This window comes from Emys orbicularis, chromosome 1, assembly GCF_028017835.1.
Source record: "Emys orbicularis isolate rEmyOrb1 chromosome 1, rEmyOrb1.hap1, whole genome shotgun sequence".
NCBI classification, from domain to species: Eukaryota; Metazoa; Chordata; order Testudines; family Emydidae; genus Emys; species Emys orbicularis.
Window position 1 is genome coordinate 354,234,481 of NC_088683.1, and position 18,054 is coordinate 354,252,534.

Below are 18,054 nucleotides of genomic sequence, written 5' to 3' on the forward strand. Positions count from 1 at the left end.
CAACCCTGGGTTTAGCAGGCCAATACTCAAACCACTAACTATCCCTCCCCCCTTAAACATAGTATTGCATAGATCCTGAAACACTGAGAGGCAACATGGTCCAGTGGATAGGGTGTCAGACTGGGATTCAGGAAACCTGCCTTCTGTTCCTGGCTCTGCCACCATCCTGGTGCGTGACCTTGGGAAAAGTAACCTTTCCCTGTCCTTAGTTTTGCCTTTTTAAATTGCAAGCTCTTTGGGGCAGGTGTTTTGTTCAGTAGGCGTTTTGTTCTTACTAGGCGTTTTGTTCAGTATCTAGCCCAGTGGGGCCCTAATCTCAGTTGGGGCTTCTAGGTGCTACTATAATACAAAGAATAATCGTTTTTGGTGTATATGTCTCATATCTTTCTGTGACAATGACCAACTATTGGATTATGTCCACCTGATCTCTGAATAAATAAAATATCACTGTATATTTCTCATTCAGCCTATTTCTTCAAATGTAAATTACTTATGGAAAAATAATCCTGCCTTCGTGTGAGTTCTTTAATCCAGTGTTTATGTAGAAAACGCAATGTACCAACCTTTCTTGCAAGATAGTGTGTCTTAAGTAGACTGCTGTGATATCAGATCTAAAGCTTGGGTAGTAACACTTGCACCATGGCTGTTTTAGAGTTTTCTAATTTCTGAGTCGTGTGTTCTATTTCTCTTAATAATTTTAATTTGGTAGGAGTTATCTGTGGGGTGGCATCAAGGGTGAATTGAGGTATTGATGAGGTGCCATGCTCAGTTTTCAACTCTGGACTCACCCTCTCTTCTTCACCTGGTGTTTCTGTTTTAACAGGAATTGTTCTAGGTTTGATGAAGGTTTTTCCAAAACTTGGTTCTCATCATAAGGTGGTGTTTGCGGTGCGGTAGCCCCTGCCTGTGGGCCATTGGATGGTGGCCGACCTGGGTCATTCCACATGTCCCCAGTGCAGCATCCATTCCAATTATTCCATGTTCCATCTTTTAATTTGGCTAGGGCCACCTGTTTCCATTTCTGTCCCCATCCTTCAGGCACTATAAAAGCACTTGAAGTCTGTTGTTGGGTAACAGGGAACGGCACCTTTCTTTTGCAGGTTTTCCACAGCTGTTTCCAATTTTTTATTCTCCTGTTTTATCTGTTTGAGCATATGATGTGTCTGGACTGCCTGCTGCCCTGCTAAAAGATTTTGGGCTTTCCAGTGCTTGACAACCGGGATGCTTCTTCCAAAGTCTGGGTTACCTCTTCGACTTCCTTGTTTTTTTCCATGACTTGCCTGGCCAGTATTGTGGCATGTTGTTTAAGCCATTTTACTGCTATGGCCATTAATTGCAATATTCTACATTTTTTACTTTTGTTATTGTTTTTCAAAACTTCAGTTTCTGCCATTACTTTACATATTCCAGTCCATGTTTCCCCACGTTCTTTTTTAAATTCATATGTGCTCCCCTTGCTGGCAATCCAGCAGGTCCAAATTTCATCAAACTCTGTGGGGATATGCAGGGAGGGGATAAGGGAGTTCCCTAGCTCATGGTTTTGTCATGTTAGATCACGATTCTACAGAGGACAGCTCGCTTACTTACCAGATCAGTGGTCGTGGGTCACCAGTGTGGTTAGATGTTTAGCTGTGTGTGTGTGTTCTCCCTGTGTGCTATCCCAGCTCTGCGCAGACAGCTGGCACAGCAGACCTCGAGTGAACCTCCCAATGATCATAAGATCCGTTAAGGTACGAAGGCACCAGGCCAGCTTTATTGTCAACGAAGCACAGTACTAGTATTCCGCAGACTTTATTGGACAACTAATACATGTATGCCCGTAACAATGGACCAGCTCAGTGAACGGTGGGACTTTTCATTCCTTCCTAAGCTAGACAAAGACACTTCCTCTGAGATACATTTTTATACCCTGGTACAAACAAGTTACATGCTGCCCCTCTGACGAAGTTAGTTACTGCTCCCTGACATGGCTAGTTATTACCCATCGCCTTGTTCATGTTGGTTCAGTCAAAACATCTCTATTATGTACTGTCATCCAGACCTTATCTTTTAGGAGGGGTCAGTGTGTTTCTCTTATCCTTGGGGAATGTTTTTGTACCATCCTTGATATCGGGATGTTCTGGAACCACTTGATATCAGGATGTGTTTGTGTGAGTACTCTGTGCCTAGCACTTCTTAGGAATGTGTATTTCTGCAATATCAGCCCTGTTCTTGCCAGATTCTGTGAGTAGGTCCTGCCTCTTACTCACAGTTTGTCTTTGCTTTATATCAGTAAAACTTTGACCACTACTTCAGCCCAGGCCTCAGGCTTCATACCAGGCCTTTGATACAAGGGCTTATGTCTCAGGCTCTCGTCCTACTACAACCTGATTCTGTCCTCTTAAAATAGCTCTGTCCTCCTTAGTCTCGATCTCTGATTCCAAGCCTACCATCAAGAGTGCTCCTAATAATAAAACTAACCGACACTAAACAGTAGGTTCTGATGACATGGTCTGTATTGTCTGTAGAAAGCATTGAGATATAGCAATAAAGCTTAGTAGCTCAGTAGTTTCTTTTTAGAAAAGAGGAACTGATCATATGCTACGCACTTGGTGAAGGGGAAAGGAAGAATGGAAGTCTTCTTTAGAGAGCTACCTTTAGTCCTCCAACCAAACTGTGCAACTAACAACTCATCTTGTTGCCTTTACTCATCTGTGGTTAGAGCTCTCTCTGACCAATTCTCTGTTTTGCCACATACTCTCTTCCTTCAAGTCCCTTCTTAAAAATATACCACTTCCATGCAGTCTGCAAACCTATGTATGCACATACACACAATAATCTTTGAACCTCCATGATGAGTATATTACCAATAGATGTGACTGCTATCCACTCTTCTCCTTGAGCCTGTAATCATCATTTGACATGTCCTGTCTGCCTTAACTTAGACAAGCGTTAACAGTGAGCATGTCTCCCTCCAGAGACTACAAAAGCCTACCCCTTTACAACTAACATTACACCTTTAGCTCAAATGAGGTTGAATTTCCTGGCTTTGCTCTTAAGTGTGACAGTGGAATCTATGTAGCCACTGTTTGCTATACTATATAAAAAATAGTTTAATGGGCTTGCATGGAATACACTGATATTTCATGTTGATGTAAGGTTTTTAATCGTATGTCTTAGAAATACTTTTGTCTTTAATTTTCATCTTTTAAAATCCAATATTTCTAAAATGTAACTGTGAAACTCAGTGTTAGTGAAGGGAAGGGCTGGCAGAGTCTTTCTGCTGTAAAGAGTTTAAAGAATGGAAGATATAAACATGACTGCTCTGGGATTATTCATGATTGCATTTTGATGAGTCAGTCTTTTTTCCCCTCTGCTGTCTGAAATAGTTAGATCTTGCCTAGTTTCAGGGTTAAACATGAGCGTATTAACTAATCTGTGAAAGTCTCTTTGGCATTTGATAACTGTGCGATTTTGAGCAGAAATGCCTTTGCTTCATTTAAATCAGAACCTGTTTTGTCATTTCAACAGTGCGCTCACATCCCCTCTTATGCTTCTGTTCCAAAATGAGTCGTATTTCAATCCCCAGAAGATCCACTGTCAAGTTTCCCCTTGGCTATTTTTTTAAAGTGTTTTTTTTTTTAATCATTGTGCCAAGGACCTTTTTCTGATAGCTAGAGATTCAGTGTTGAATATTACATATTGTTGCCTAGACACTGCATTGATTACTTAAATGCCTGTGACCCGGTTTGCAAAAGAAGGGCTGATCCTGAAATGTGTGGAGCACCTGCTACTCCAGATGAAGGTGCACCTGAGGATCAGGCTCTCTCATCCCAATCCTGTGCTCATTGAAATCAGTGATTGCAATGGGCGAATGATCACTCTCTAAGGAGATACTCCATTAAAATGCATTTCATACGAGTCAAAACATCAGCTGCCTGTCACTAGACTCCTCACAGGAGGAGGGTTGGAGCAAGGCTGAACAGGTTTGTTTGAAACAATGCTGCACTGGAGGAAAACTGCCATCTATCTTAGATAGCTAAACAAATAGTTACTAAATAGGAGTAGAGAGCATAGTCAAGTGCCCTCAAGCCAGGGGCAGGGTAGCTTTCCTGGGTATCAATACTGTTACAGTCTGTATGTACCCAGAGCACCAATGCAGGAAGAGTGAATGCTGGCTCCTTGTTCAGAGGGGTAGATCAGAATGTCCCCCAGCTATGTCCTCTCCTTCCTATGCTGCTTCCCATGGAACAAGCTGATGGTGACCATATTTATTCTTCTGTGGCTGCTTTGGGCTTGCCCATAAGAGATGAATATCTGCATGCCAGTAATATGTGTGATATATTCCTTTATGAATGAAAGATTCATTCCATCCCTAGGGTTTCCTAATGAGAACTTCTGTTAAGGATCTTGATTAACATGCACTAACAGTTCTACTACCTGTACTAAAGTTGAATTTTCAGAAATTCAGGGGGGACTTGTGCTCCAAACTCAGGTGCTTTTGAAAATCTCACCGCAGATTCCTATTTGCCAAGGGCAAGTGGGTTTTTCAAGCCCTGCTCCGGGAGGATCATGTATCGAAGTTGGATTCTTTTGTTCTGTATACTGTCCACAGAGTGCAGTCCTATATTTCCAGCCTATGTAATTTTTATTGCCAATTATGGAAAGCACTGCATCTCCTCTGGAACATACTGCATCATCTCTGCTTTGCTAAATGGTGGCAGCCTTCTGCAAACAGCTACTACTGGAAACTTAAAGATGCAGTACATAGAAAGGAATAAGTTTAAATGGCTAGTCATGGTTAGAGCTGGGCAAAAGTTTTTGGATGAATAGTTTGTTCACCAAAAACGGCAGTTTTTGGTTGATTGAACTTGGGAATAGTTGATTGAACTTGGGAATAGTTCTGAGTCAAACTGATCAAATAGTTTCTTCCAGGGAGAAAATATGACAACCTCCCCCCCCACCCCCCAAAAGGTTGGAATGAAACATTTTGACCTTTCATTTCAAAATGACATTTGTTTTAAAATGTCGCGAGATTTATTTTAAAAAATGAGGCCAAAAACACCTATAAACATAGGGGGGAGGGGAGGGAAGGAGGAATTGTTTTGGGTCAAACAATGTCTAGTTCAGCCACCAAACTAAAAACTAAATTATTCAATCAGCTCTAGTTATGGTTAGTCCTGGAATAAATCAGAACCAGCTGATGTGACATGAAATGCAACAGTCCTTTTTCTACACAGAATGCAAGTCATGTTTTAACATCTTGTTTGTCACCTGTTCTAACGCAGTATTTTCCAATGTGGGGAAGCAGGTTTTACATCAGTTGAGCTTTACCTAACCTTCAACCCCCCTTCCTGAAGACCTACAAAACGAGGCTGGTTAAAGAAACAAATTTATTTTCTGGGAAACAGTCCTCCCAGAAGGATAGATACAGGGTATAGATTCCTAGTAGACAATTTCCATCTCCAGTGCTGTTCTTTGATCCTCTTTTTAATAGCTGACAGTTGGGAAGGAAGGAATCTAAGAACCTTTAAAGAGACGCTGGGGATTGTTGAATAGTTATTGATGACATGCTGCAGTTCTACTGATGCTGGGCACAGACACTGCTGCTTGACTGCTGAATAGGTTTGCTGCATGATATTCTACTGGCTTGTTTCATGATACACCTTTCACAAAATCAGAAACAGCAACTCCCACGAATATGGAAACTCCAGAATATTTTTTTAGCTGTTGAACTGAATAGCTGCAAAATAAACACACAGGAACTGCATTTCAGAAGCTATTAGCATGCCATCTTTCTTGTTCCAATAATAAAGGGATGCTGTCAGCTAGTTTTAGGCTCAGTTTCATGTTTTTGGGGGGTGGGGGGGATGGGAAGTGTTACGTAACCGAATCGGACAAATCCTGAGATAATTTATTGGGCAAAATTCCCATTGCCAAGAACCTTTAAAATGGTGCACTATTAACCTGACCTGTCAGGAAATTATCTCCAGCTAAGGTGGGAGAGTTCTGCTTCTCCACCTCAGTGAAGTATTAACTTCAAAGCCTGCTTGGAACTGTGTCAATGTCAATATGGAATGTTAGCCAACGGCAATTAAGAAACATGCCTAGCTGGTGTGAGGCCCCAAAGCCCAAACTGTCTGTATTCTCTTCCTCCTCCAAGGCTGGGCTCTTTGCTCATTCGTTCTTCAAAGTGGCACTCTCTCCGCTGGAAGGGAGAAGATTTTCTCCTCCTCCTCCTCCTCTCTCAGGTAGCAGTTGTGATAGATGAACACTCAGCTCTATTTTTTAATTGCAGCATAGGGAGAGAGATGGTCCCTGTGTTCAAACAACACTTCCTATTACAGTAGCGGCTAGAGGACCCAGCTTGTGCTAGAGGCTGTACAAACACCTAGACAGTCCCTGCCACAAAGAGCTTGCAGTCTAACTAGACCAGACAGACAAAGGGTAGGAGGGGAAATTGAGGCCAAGAAAGGGGGAGAAATTTGACTGAGATATCACTGCAGGTCAATGGCAGAACTGGGAATAGAACCCGGGGCCTGGCGTTTACCTAAAAATTAGATCGACCTAGCCGCATTGCTCAGGGCTGTGAAAATGTTCTTGCCCAGTGTGATGTAATTACATTGCCCTAACCACTACTGGCAGCTAGGCCAACACAGGAGTTCTTCTGATGACCTAGCTACCGCCTCTTGGAGAGGTTGATTTACTACATTGATGGGGGGGGGAAAAAACCTTCGTCCATGTAGGAAGCGTCTACGCTACAGTGCTATGTCCTAACACAGTAAATTTTGTCTTTGTAGACTGGTTCCTATGCAGTGCCATATGGATACAATACCAACTTGGAAAAGTTGGTGGTTGTATTTGAAGAACCATATGCAGTGTTTTTGTTTGCCCAGAACCAGTTACTCTATCCAAAAGCAGTCCTTCTACAGTGGTAGTTCTGATTGAGGGCCTCATGGTAAGAACACAGTTATCCTCATTCATCAAACAACCATGTGCTTTCTAGTTAAACAGTGGAGTTTGCATATTGTCACATTTCCAGTGACTGAAACTGTGTCAATCCAGTGTGATAGATGGGCTTGAAGCTTTTTTAGGAGAGCATGCTTTTGAGGGTAAATATAGCCTGCACAGATGTTAAAAACTAAGGATGCTTCTCAGGGGATTTAAACAGGAGGTGAATGTTGCTGGTCGCTGTGCCATGACCCTTTTTTATTTCAACTGTTTATATGGAAATTGCTTTTCCCCTCTTCTCTTAACACCATCTGTTATCCCAGAGACTTCGACTATACTAGGGTGTACTTATGAGGGGGAGGGGAAAACGCCTCCCTGGAGCTTCTAGAGAAGCATAAAGAATCTGGAATCTGATTTCATCCACCACAAAAAACTTGGTCTTGTTCGATTGATCACTTTTATTCATATAAATTGGTTGTTGCCATTAGGAGATGAAAACACAAGATCTGAATACACATAATCTCCTCTTGAGGACCTCATTAAATCTTCCTTCAATGTGCATTATAACATCGTATGTGGTGTTGGCATGATGACGCACATGCAGCAAATGAATAATTTTGCAAATATCTGTCCTTTTGAGGTTTTTTTTTTTTTGAGTTGAGTGCCAAAACATGGATAGCTATTTGATGAATTATGCCCAAACTGCACATACCTATCATTTGATTTAACAAATGAACAAGAGTTTACATTGTATACTGTGTATTTTTGTTCTATGTATTTTTCAGATAGGTTAGCCAATCAAAGTACTTCTGAGCATGTGTGTTCTAATAACAATAGAAACTTTCATTATCCCTCTAGGAGTGCGAAGGAAATTAGTTAGGGCTAAACAAACTCAGAAAACAAGTAGCTAGCAGGCTGTGTACTCAACTACGCTGATCCATCCCTTTGCTTTTCTGGTGAATCCCATCCCTGCTCCCTGGTCTTCTCTATTTAGGCCTCAGTAGAGCAAAACACTTAAGTGCATGCTTAAGTACTGTTGGAGTCGGACTCACTTACTCCCAGTGGAAATTAAGCATGCCCTTAAGTGTTTTGCTGACTCAGGGCCTCAGATTTTAAGCATCTTGGATCCGAGGCACGTTCTTCATCCGTGACTGTTGAAAAGGCACCTAGTGCATGTTTGGCACTTTGTAAATAATACTCCAGCTTTTGAGTTGGGGCCAACTATCAATCTTAAGGCTGCACCAAGGCCACATAAGCGTCCCGCCACATTTGCTGATCACTGTCTCTGATATCCTGCTCATAAATGCTGCAGCCATTTATGGTTAATTTTGCATGATATTACAAAATGTTTAAGATATTTATATAATGTCTGTCTTCCTTTATTTTTTTTGTTCTTTTGCCTTCTGTCATCTTCCACGTGTCTAGACTCTCCCTCAATCTCTCTGCTTCCTTATCACTTTAAACATTCCTTCAGTTTTTCTTCTAACTAGAGATCAGTCTTTATGCAAAAGTTCAACCTCCCCAAAACCAGGGGTGCTGGAGCAATTTTTATAGTGGGGGTGGTGAGAGCTATAGAACCAAACTGCTGTATAGAATGGAATCCACTTCAAGCCAGGGTGTGTGGCTAGGGTTGCCAACTCTCTAGGATTGTCCTGGAGTCTCCAGGAATTAAAGGTTAACCTTGCATTAAAGATTGTCATGTGATGAAACCTCCAGGAGTATGTCCAACCAAAATTGGCACCCCTAGGTGCGGCAGCACCCCCAGCACCTCTCGTTCCAGCACCTATGCTCAAAACTCAATGCTGTTGCGAACTTTGGTTTTGAACTTGGTCCTTTCCCTTCCCTAACCTAACATTTAATCCTTCCCTTCTGTCCAGCCCTTCTCCATTGCTTCAGTCCACTTGTAATGTCCTGGCAAGTGGGTTTGTCTGTGTATCATCATACTCTATTACAGTGGTCCCCAAGCTTCTTACCTTGTGCCCTACCGTATCCCTGTCTGCACCCCATCCCTGGAGCGAGGCCGTGGCTGTGTGTGTGTGTGTGTGGGGGAGACAGGAGTTAAGTCCATTAATGGCTATTAGCCAGGCTGGGTAAGGAATGGTGTCCCTAGCCTCTATTTGTCAGAGGGTGGTGATGGACGGCAGGAGAGAGATCACTTGATCATTACCTGTTAGGTCGAGGTTAACCTTGAATTAAAGAACATAAGAATGGCCTTACTGGGTAGTTTGTTTATCCATGGTGGTAACCTACAAAGGGATATGGGGTTAGATCCACAATTGATGGAGCATCGCTCCACTGAAATCAGTGAGGGTCTGGCACATGATATCTAATGCTACTGACAGCTAAAGATGATCTGTGTGTAGTTGAAATCGTAACAGTCTGAGGTTTTTGAGTCTGATCCTGGTTTATTACCATGAACTCTATATAGCCGTAGAAAACCTGCACAGTCTGCTTTGCAAATAGGAAAAAAGATTAAAAAGTGGGGATGAGATGAACTGTCTGAAATATGGTAAGTGTATAGTAGGGAAAATATAAAGTGGGTGAGATGAGGACAGAAGTTGTTTAATATTTAAGGTCCATGAGATGGCTCTTTTCTATTAATAATTCAGCTAATCAATTGGTAACTGAAAGAAACTAAGAAATAATCTCCCTTCCCCTGTAAAATTTTCCTATCCCTCATCCCATTTGAAAGAATAGTGTGCATGAAGGTAGAAAGAATCCATTTCACAAAAGAAAATGCAGTTCTCTTCAGTTCACCATAAAAAAGTAGAATTTTTTTTTTGGTTAACAACTAAAAGCTACAAGGAAATTAGCGCTCATGGCAGCATTCTTAGTAGGTAATCCATGCTAATTAAATCAGACAAATAATCCTATTATAAAATTCATCTAGTTGTATTTTTTAATACTCATTGCCATTTGTGTTCTTGACATTAGTATAATTGTCTTTTACATTAGAAATACCAAGGTTGTAATTTATCCCATTTTCCCTGCAGTACTCTGGCATTAATGATCTGAACTGGAGTAACACCATGCTTAAATGACATACAGACCATGCCTAGATTAGAAAAATTGTCTGTTTTTAAAACAGTTTAGTTAAAACATTTCTAAACGTGACCAATTTCCCTAGTTTAGAGACAGCCTTGCAGATTAAACTAAATGGAAAGGTATATAGATCCCCTTGTTTTATTTCTCTGGCCTGACTGGTCTTTTAGAAATGTGGGCAGCAAATAGCAAAATTAGATTGTTTAAAAAGATGCAGCTAACAAATCTGGAGGAAAGTAATCCAAAACATAGATACTGGGAAGGAGAAGACTGGAGAAGCAATGGGCCTGTGGACATGATTTAGATTCAGATCTAGATTAGTTTATAGGCTGAGGTTTGGAGATTGGATTAGAGGTTGAAACAGACAGATTTTAGTTGGGATGGCTCTAAAATTTAGCGATAGGTTCTGATGAGACTTCGTATCAAAATGGTGGCATGTGGGAGCCAACAATCTTAGGCTGAAATCTCCTTATGATTCAGCCTCATTTGAATCCGACCTAAAAGCAGTTTGGGATCAGACCAGGAACCAAAATCATAGGGGTAGGTTCAGATATCCAAACCCTACTGAAAGGCTAAGTAGTATAGGGTTTCTGGTTTTGGCCAATCTCTAAAATGCTGAAAGGGACCGAGCAGTGTTACACAGCTAATTTATGGTCTACTATTGGAAACATGGGAGAGTAGCAAAAAAGGCCAATACAGTTCTGTTGAGACTGTGTTTTGAATATTGCATTGAGTTCTGGGCTCCATAATACCAAAAACATATTGGACATTGGAGGGAGTTCAGGGAAAAGCAACAAAAATTACTAGGGGAGCTGTAAGGATTCTTAAAAGAATTAAAAGAGCCAAATATGCACGGCTTGGTTACTGGGAGGATATGATGACCACTGCAAATATCTGAAGTATGAAAATACCAAGATAAAGAAGAATTTGGCCTGGAAAAATCTCAGGAGAACATATTGTGGGGAACAATCCTACACTGGCAGCGAAATGGACTTGCTAACCTAGTAGGTTATGTTCCACTGCTGACTGTGCTTGGTCTGTGGATCACCTCCGCTAAGAACTCCCCCCCCATGGCCTGATACGAGGGTTACTTTTAGATTTTTCTGTGGAAAATCTCCAGCAAGAGTAAGCAGCTCCTGCTCGAATCTTGCACATTAAATTACACTTATAGGCTCCTTAGGCTATGGAAGGGCAGTTTCAGAAATGGAGTGTCCCATTTATATTTGAGAAGGCCTTATTGCTAGCTACACTACATATCACTTTACTTTCTGAACTGGACAGGATGCATTAGACATCCTTGAATCTCTGTTTCTGGCCCTTCCCACCAGAGCTCCATTGTGCAAGAATACAGATAACCTTGGGCAGAACGTGCAGAAAGTTCTGTGTCCTGGATCTGCCTGCTGGACGGGATGTGTGCTAGTGCACATGCCTTTGTCACTCAAAGTAAGAGTAATCGGAGCTTCTCTCCACCTGTTACTGCCTAGATAGGTAATTGTATCCTCACAACGGGCAGCTCACCTGGCATGGTGGGGAGTACTGTTGCAAAACAAAATGCTCTTACTTGTAAATTGTGTTAGAACCAACCCATTTCTGTTATTCAATGGGGAAATCAGTCCTGGTCACCACTTCCCAGACCAACCATAGATTAGATGCAAGACCTGATGTTGGGACCTAATCCAGTGAGCACACTTTCCATAATTGAGTAACAACAACAAAAAATTTCTAGCCGTCCTATGGTGAAGGAACATTATTTTCTAAAGGATTCAGAAGTGATGGATATCTAGACCCTATATGGAAGGTAAAAACATACTTACTGTCTGTCTGTCCTTATAATCCGAACAGTACTGTGTCAGCCCTATTGTAATTTTGTGATGTGGACATTGTCCACTAGGAATTGGATTGATGCAACCAACTCGTTTTGAGTGGATACAGGTGCAGGACTTTGTGTAGAAGTCTGCAGTGCCCCTGCCTACATTGTGTTTAGCTGCAGCCAGTGCCATCATTTTCATATAATATAATATAATCTATATATTTCATATAATATAAATAACAGAGCTGTTGCCTGTTACATTAATCAAGAAGGAATAAATTAAACAAGAATATTGGAGTCAAAAGTAACAGTGCATATGAATCATGATAATGCTGTTTTATCATAGATATTTTATTTATAAACATCTTTGTGAAGGGAGTGTGGTATAGTGGTTACTTGTATTGCAGCTAGTGCCCATTGTGCTAGGTGCTGTACAAACAGAACAAAAAGATGATCCATGCCCCAAAGAGGTCACATCATAGGATTAGGCCTCTGTTTTGGGGGGACACCAGGTTCTTTTTCTGGTTCCATTATTGACTTTGTGTTCTTTAACCACAGACGCACTGAGTCATAGTATCTGTAAAATGGGCATAAAACTGTAATAAACGTGTATGTGCTTACCGCTACCCTCCATTGGATGGAATCTGAAGGGCCCAACTATGTTTCATGGGGCTTTTTGCTAACAGCTAATGAAGAACCTCCTTTTGCTTAAATGGTAGGGGTTTGTGTTTTTTGAAGCAGGAGGTTCCGCTACAACCCTTCTGTGGGGCAACAGGTTTTATTATATTTAGCAACTGCAAAAGAGAGACTTTTTGGGGGGGTTTAGGCATCTTAAAGTGCTTTGATATCCTTGGATGCATGACACTATATACGAAGTGTAAGTTATTGCAGTAGAATCTCACTAGTTACTAGAAGACCCAATACACAGGAAGGTACTAGTCACATGCAAACTTCACAAGTCAATCCTGCAATGTGGTGTGTTTGGGTAGTTCCCAGTTTCTATGTAAACTTCCATTGACTTTAATAGGGCTCCACCCACCTGCAGAATTGGGGTCTAAGTGAGCAATACGGTACAATAAAAGGCAAGATAATGCATCATCAAATGTACTTAGTTCGCTTACTGTGACAATTGTAGTTTAGTTTTTAATTATTTATTGATTATGATTCTTAATGCACTAGTAAATGTTCTATACAGTACACTTGGTAAAAGTAATGAAGTTTTAGCAATATGAGACTTCACTGCGGCACTCAGGTATTATATCTTAGCTTGTTCTCCACCTCCCAGCAGATATTTTTGTGTATATGTGAATTATAAATTGTGCATATTGGTGATGTTCCACTAGAATCCAATAGAATATCATAGTAAACATATATAGTTAATGCTGTAGCAGCAAGGAGAGACTTTTAAAAGCTAAATTGGATGGAAACCCTAGCATATTTTAGAGTCACTTTAGCTTGGTTTATCATCTTCCATAAAATGCCGTTAGGATATTAATGCTGTCACAGTTGAAGGAATAATCATTGCAAACTCAAAGAATTTAGATGTACATTTTTTTAAATGAGTTTGTCTCCATTGACTCTAAATTAGCTTCTCCTTTTTCAGTTGGCGGATCCCTAAATTTGCTACTATTCTTGTTGTCTTCTAATCCAGTTGCTGTGAAGTTTTGTAGATTTTGTGCAAAGTTCACTTTATATTGGAACGTTCATGATTCTTTTGTCTAGCTCAAAAGTCACGAGACTTAAGGAAACAATATTAAATTAAAGCAATTGATATGATTTATGTCAGTATAACAACCCTCAGTATGGCATTAATTAGAAACATGCATCCTGAACCTACAAGCATTTGTATCTGAGTGCTGTGCTTGCTCCCTTGAATAGTTCCTTTGCCTTCAATGAGACTACGCCAGGAGGAAGCACCGTGTTCAGTAGAGTAACTCTCTGGCAAAGATGTCACATCCCTCTCTAATGGCTGGCCACTAGAGGACAACAGCCTAATACTGTTACCAGCAAGTAGAGTTATATTCATTTAACTGAAATGACAATGGCTGTGTGAGGCTAAAAGTCCCATTTTCAGAACCTGCTTCAGACCTATGCAAGGAGTCATTACGTTTCCAGGATCAGCCTATAATCTCCATATGCTCGGCGCTAGATTCAGTGTAGGGTGGTGCTGGGATGTTTAAATTATACTTCCTTGCATCAGCCTTGCCCTGTGTCCCAGAGCAGTGCTGCTGTTCTCTTCTCTCATGCTTTTAAATCTACTGTGAATTCCATAGGAGCCCTGCCAGCGGAGTTGCGGAGGGACAGCACTGAATCCAGGCATCCCTCTGAGTGCTGATTAAGCCAGCTCCCAGCCAACACCACCCAGTCTTTGGGCACTGCTGTTCCCCTGTGCACCCCTTTCCCAGTGGGCAGGAAGCCACATCTGCTTTCCACTGTCACAACATCCCCTTGCCTCGCAGACTTTCCACCTCAACCCCTTCTTGCCCCACTTAGATTTTTTTCCCTCAGGGACTCTGTGCAGGGACTGAGTGTAACCCTCAGTGTATAGATCGCAACACATTCTGGCTTCACTTAAAATGCCTGTTTATCAGTCTGATATCTTATTAAGTAGATCGAAACAGTGGTTCTACAAACAATCGTGGCTAACGTGTTTTTTAGTGTTGAAAACTGCATGCCTCCCTGTGAGATTTATACTTTTGGGGATGGAGTTAAATGAATGAGTGCTCATGAAAGATGCCCGCGATGGAAAGTGAAGTCTGCTGTTATCAGAGAGCAGGCACATTATTGGCAGCAATAATAACTTGGGTTCCATATCCTCTTACCCACCCCCTCACTGTCTGGTCCACTATGCATTCTGTGATATTGTTAGCCTGTATTCCATCTTCATGGCAAGGTGTTCATCTTACACTCACACAGCTAAAATAATGATTGTCAAATTACAGTTTGTCTAAAAATAATAAAAACTTGAACAGAGGGCTCAGGGTTAATGGTCACTGGTTTGAAACTGGTCCAGGTTGGTAGTGACTGAAAGACTTTTAAACTCTCGTGGTTCATTGATCAGTGTGAAATATTAGCACGAGCTGAGTTCTAAGTGAGCAAGGGCCACTCAACATTTAGCATCAGTGTTGGAAGTCTCAACAAAGATGCTAAATACTGAAAAAGAATGGAGACTAATAACCTTTTTGTTGTTGTTAAAGGTGGTGTCCCCATTTCAAGGCTGACGCATTTTGGATCAGACTCTTTATCTTGGTTACGCCACGGGAATTCAAGGCGACTCCATTGTAGTCAATGGAGTTACTCAGGTTTACACCAGTTTGAGATCAGAGGGAGGCTTGAGTCTAATCTGAACTTTGTGGCCCAGGCCCGTCCTCTGAACAGATTCCTTTGCAGCAGAAAGCTAATTAATAATGCAGTTGCTTGTGGCGCTGTTGCTGCTTATATGCAATTTGAATTATTGCTAAGTACCCCACACATGTTCTTTTTATTTATTGTGTGTGTGATTTAATATGTTAATCGCTCCCACCAATATCATCTTTTACATTCTGGGGCGGGAGGAGTGAGACTTAGATGAGGGATGAAGATTTTTCTTGAGCGGGAGGCTGGGAGGCGAGAGAGAGAGAGATTGTGTGTGTGTGTGTGTGTGTGTGTGTGTGTGTGTGTGTGTGTGTGTGTGTGTGTGTGTGTGTTTTCTGCTGCCAGTTCTGGCTCTACTCTGACTTTTGCAGCTGAAAGTTGAAACCCTACCCTGCCATTCTGTTAGCTCAAGCGGAATGAAAGCCAAGGGAGAGTTTCAAGTGTGGTAGCAAAAGAGGAGCCTGCGCTGACGGCAACAGCAGCAATAAAGGCAGCTTGCTTGGTCTGGTGTAGAACTGGCAGGGTAACAGCGTTTCCCCATTCACTGAAATGCTGAGGATTATTTGCTGAGTGAGATCATTTAAATTAGAAACACTTGGCTCCATCTGAGTGTCCTTTTGGGTTATGTCTATAAACAGAACGTATCACTGAGATGAGTTTCTAGAAAAACTAAGAATACATTTATTAAAAAAGAACAGAGATTTAAGGGATACTAAGCAAAGATAATAGAAACAGAAAATGTTTACAAATAAAACTAAAAGTATAACATGCTTTCTAGTGACTAGAACTTAACAGGCTGCAGTCCTTATCTAAGGCAGATTCTCACCTAAAGCCACCCTTCAGTGTCACCAACCCATGTGGCTGTGGATCTGCCATTCATGGATACAAAAGTTGCTTTCCTTTTTGTTCCCTCAGTGATGGATAACCACAATGTCTTTTCCCCCTTCTTCTGATAGTCCAGTAAACCTTTGAAAAGTATTCTTACTGTTTGTTCCCCAGAGTGTTGGCACCATGTCCCCCTTTCTCATCCCCTTGTTCATTTTCTTTTCCTGTTGACTGCAGATGCAGATATAATCCCCATTGTCTATGGCTTCCCCTGCTTCATTTACACTCAGTACCAAGGCAGACAATCATTCCTTTGTCTGGGGCAAACTTGTTCACCAACCTATCTGCTTTCCTGGTTTGAGCATATTTTTAGTACATACCTATAACTTTGTAATTGTTACCCATATATATATCACACAATGATTATGGTGGCCAGTATGATTTAAGTTTTCATATGATACCTTACACAACATTCTTTATCGATAAATACTATGACAGCAATGTGTTGGGTGTAGTGAGTTCGTCAGGCTAAGAGTTGGCTGACACGGAGAAGTGAACCACCAAAAGAGCCTCTATGTCACATGGGGCTATGGCTGGCATGGAATAAGCACTCTGAACAGTCTGTCAATGGCATTTTGGAGAAATAAAGATTGTCTCTGACATGGAGGATACCTCTGCTATCTCTCCAGCCATGAAGGAATTTTTAGGTACCCTACTGAGGTCTTGTAGCATAAGCACCTAACATACAGTAACTCCTCACTTAACGTTGCAGTTCTGTTCCTGAAAAATGCGACTTTAAGTGAAACGATGTCAAGCGAATCCAATTTCCCCATAAGAATTAATGTAAATGGGGGGGGTCAGGTTCCAGGGCAGCTTCCCCTACTCTGCAAGCACTGGGGGTGAGGGGGGTGGGCGCTCAACCCTCAGCCTGCCCACTTCACCCCTTCCCCCAAGCCCCCCCTTGACCCGCCCCTTCCCCCCCCTTTACTTCGTGCTGCGTCCTGGCTCCTCCCCCCTCCCTCCTGCCTCCAAAATACCCCAAGCCAACTGATTGCCGCCGGCAGGAGGCAGGGAAGGGAGTGGGGAGGCGCGCCGAGTCCTCGCTCCTCCCCTCTCCCACCTGCCTGGGGCAATCAGCTGGCTTGCCGCATTCGGGAGGGAGGGGGGAGCCTGCGCGCTGAGTCCTCGTTCCTCCCTCCTGCCTCCAAAACACCCCTAGCCAGCTGATTGCCGCCGGCAGGAGGCAGAGAAGGGAGGGGGGAGGCGCGCCGAGTCCTCGCTCCTCCCCCCCTCCCTCCTGCCCGGGGCAATCAGCTGGTTTGCGGCGTTTAGGAGGCAGGAGGGAGGGGGGAGGAGCGAGGACTTGGCGCAGACTCCCCCTCCCTCACCCCCTGCCCGGGGCAATCAGCTGGCTTGCTGCGTTCGGGAGGCAGGGGAGGGAGGGGGGAGCCTGCGTGCCGAGTCCTCGCTCCTCCCCCCTCCCTCCTGCCTCAAAATGCCGCAAGCCAGCTAATTGCTGCGGGCAGGAGGCGGGGGGAGGAGGGGGAAGGCGCTGATCCGCGGGGTCTGCCAGCAGGCGGGAGGCGCTGTGTGTGTGTGTGTGGGGGGGGGGGGGGCGTAGGGAGGCTGCCAGCTGTGGAGAAAGCAGGCAGCCAAACAACGTAAGAGTGGAGCATTGCACAACTTTAAATGAGCATGTTCCCTAATTGATCAGCAACGTAACAATGAAACGTTAAGCGGGACGACTTTAAGTGAGGAGTTACTGATTTCAGAGTGGTAGCCGTGTTAGTCTGTATCAGCAAAAACAACGAGGAGTCCTTGTGGCACCATAGAGACTAACAAATTTATTTGGGCATAAGCTTTCGTGGGCTAAAACCCACTTCATCAGATGCATGGAGCGAAAATACTATAATATATATTCTGCACCTAACATAGTATTCAAATACTTCTGTGATGGGAACCATATAAATACCTAGGTTAATTTGAAGGAGAGAACTTAATGGCGTTGAGTAACCAATGGGTTTTGGTTAGTGTAACAAAGGCTATCTATGTGTAGACACCATGGTAGTCAGCAGGAACTGAACCCTAGGCCT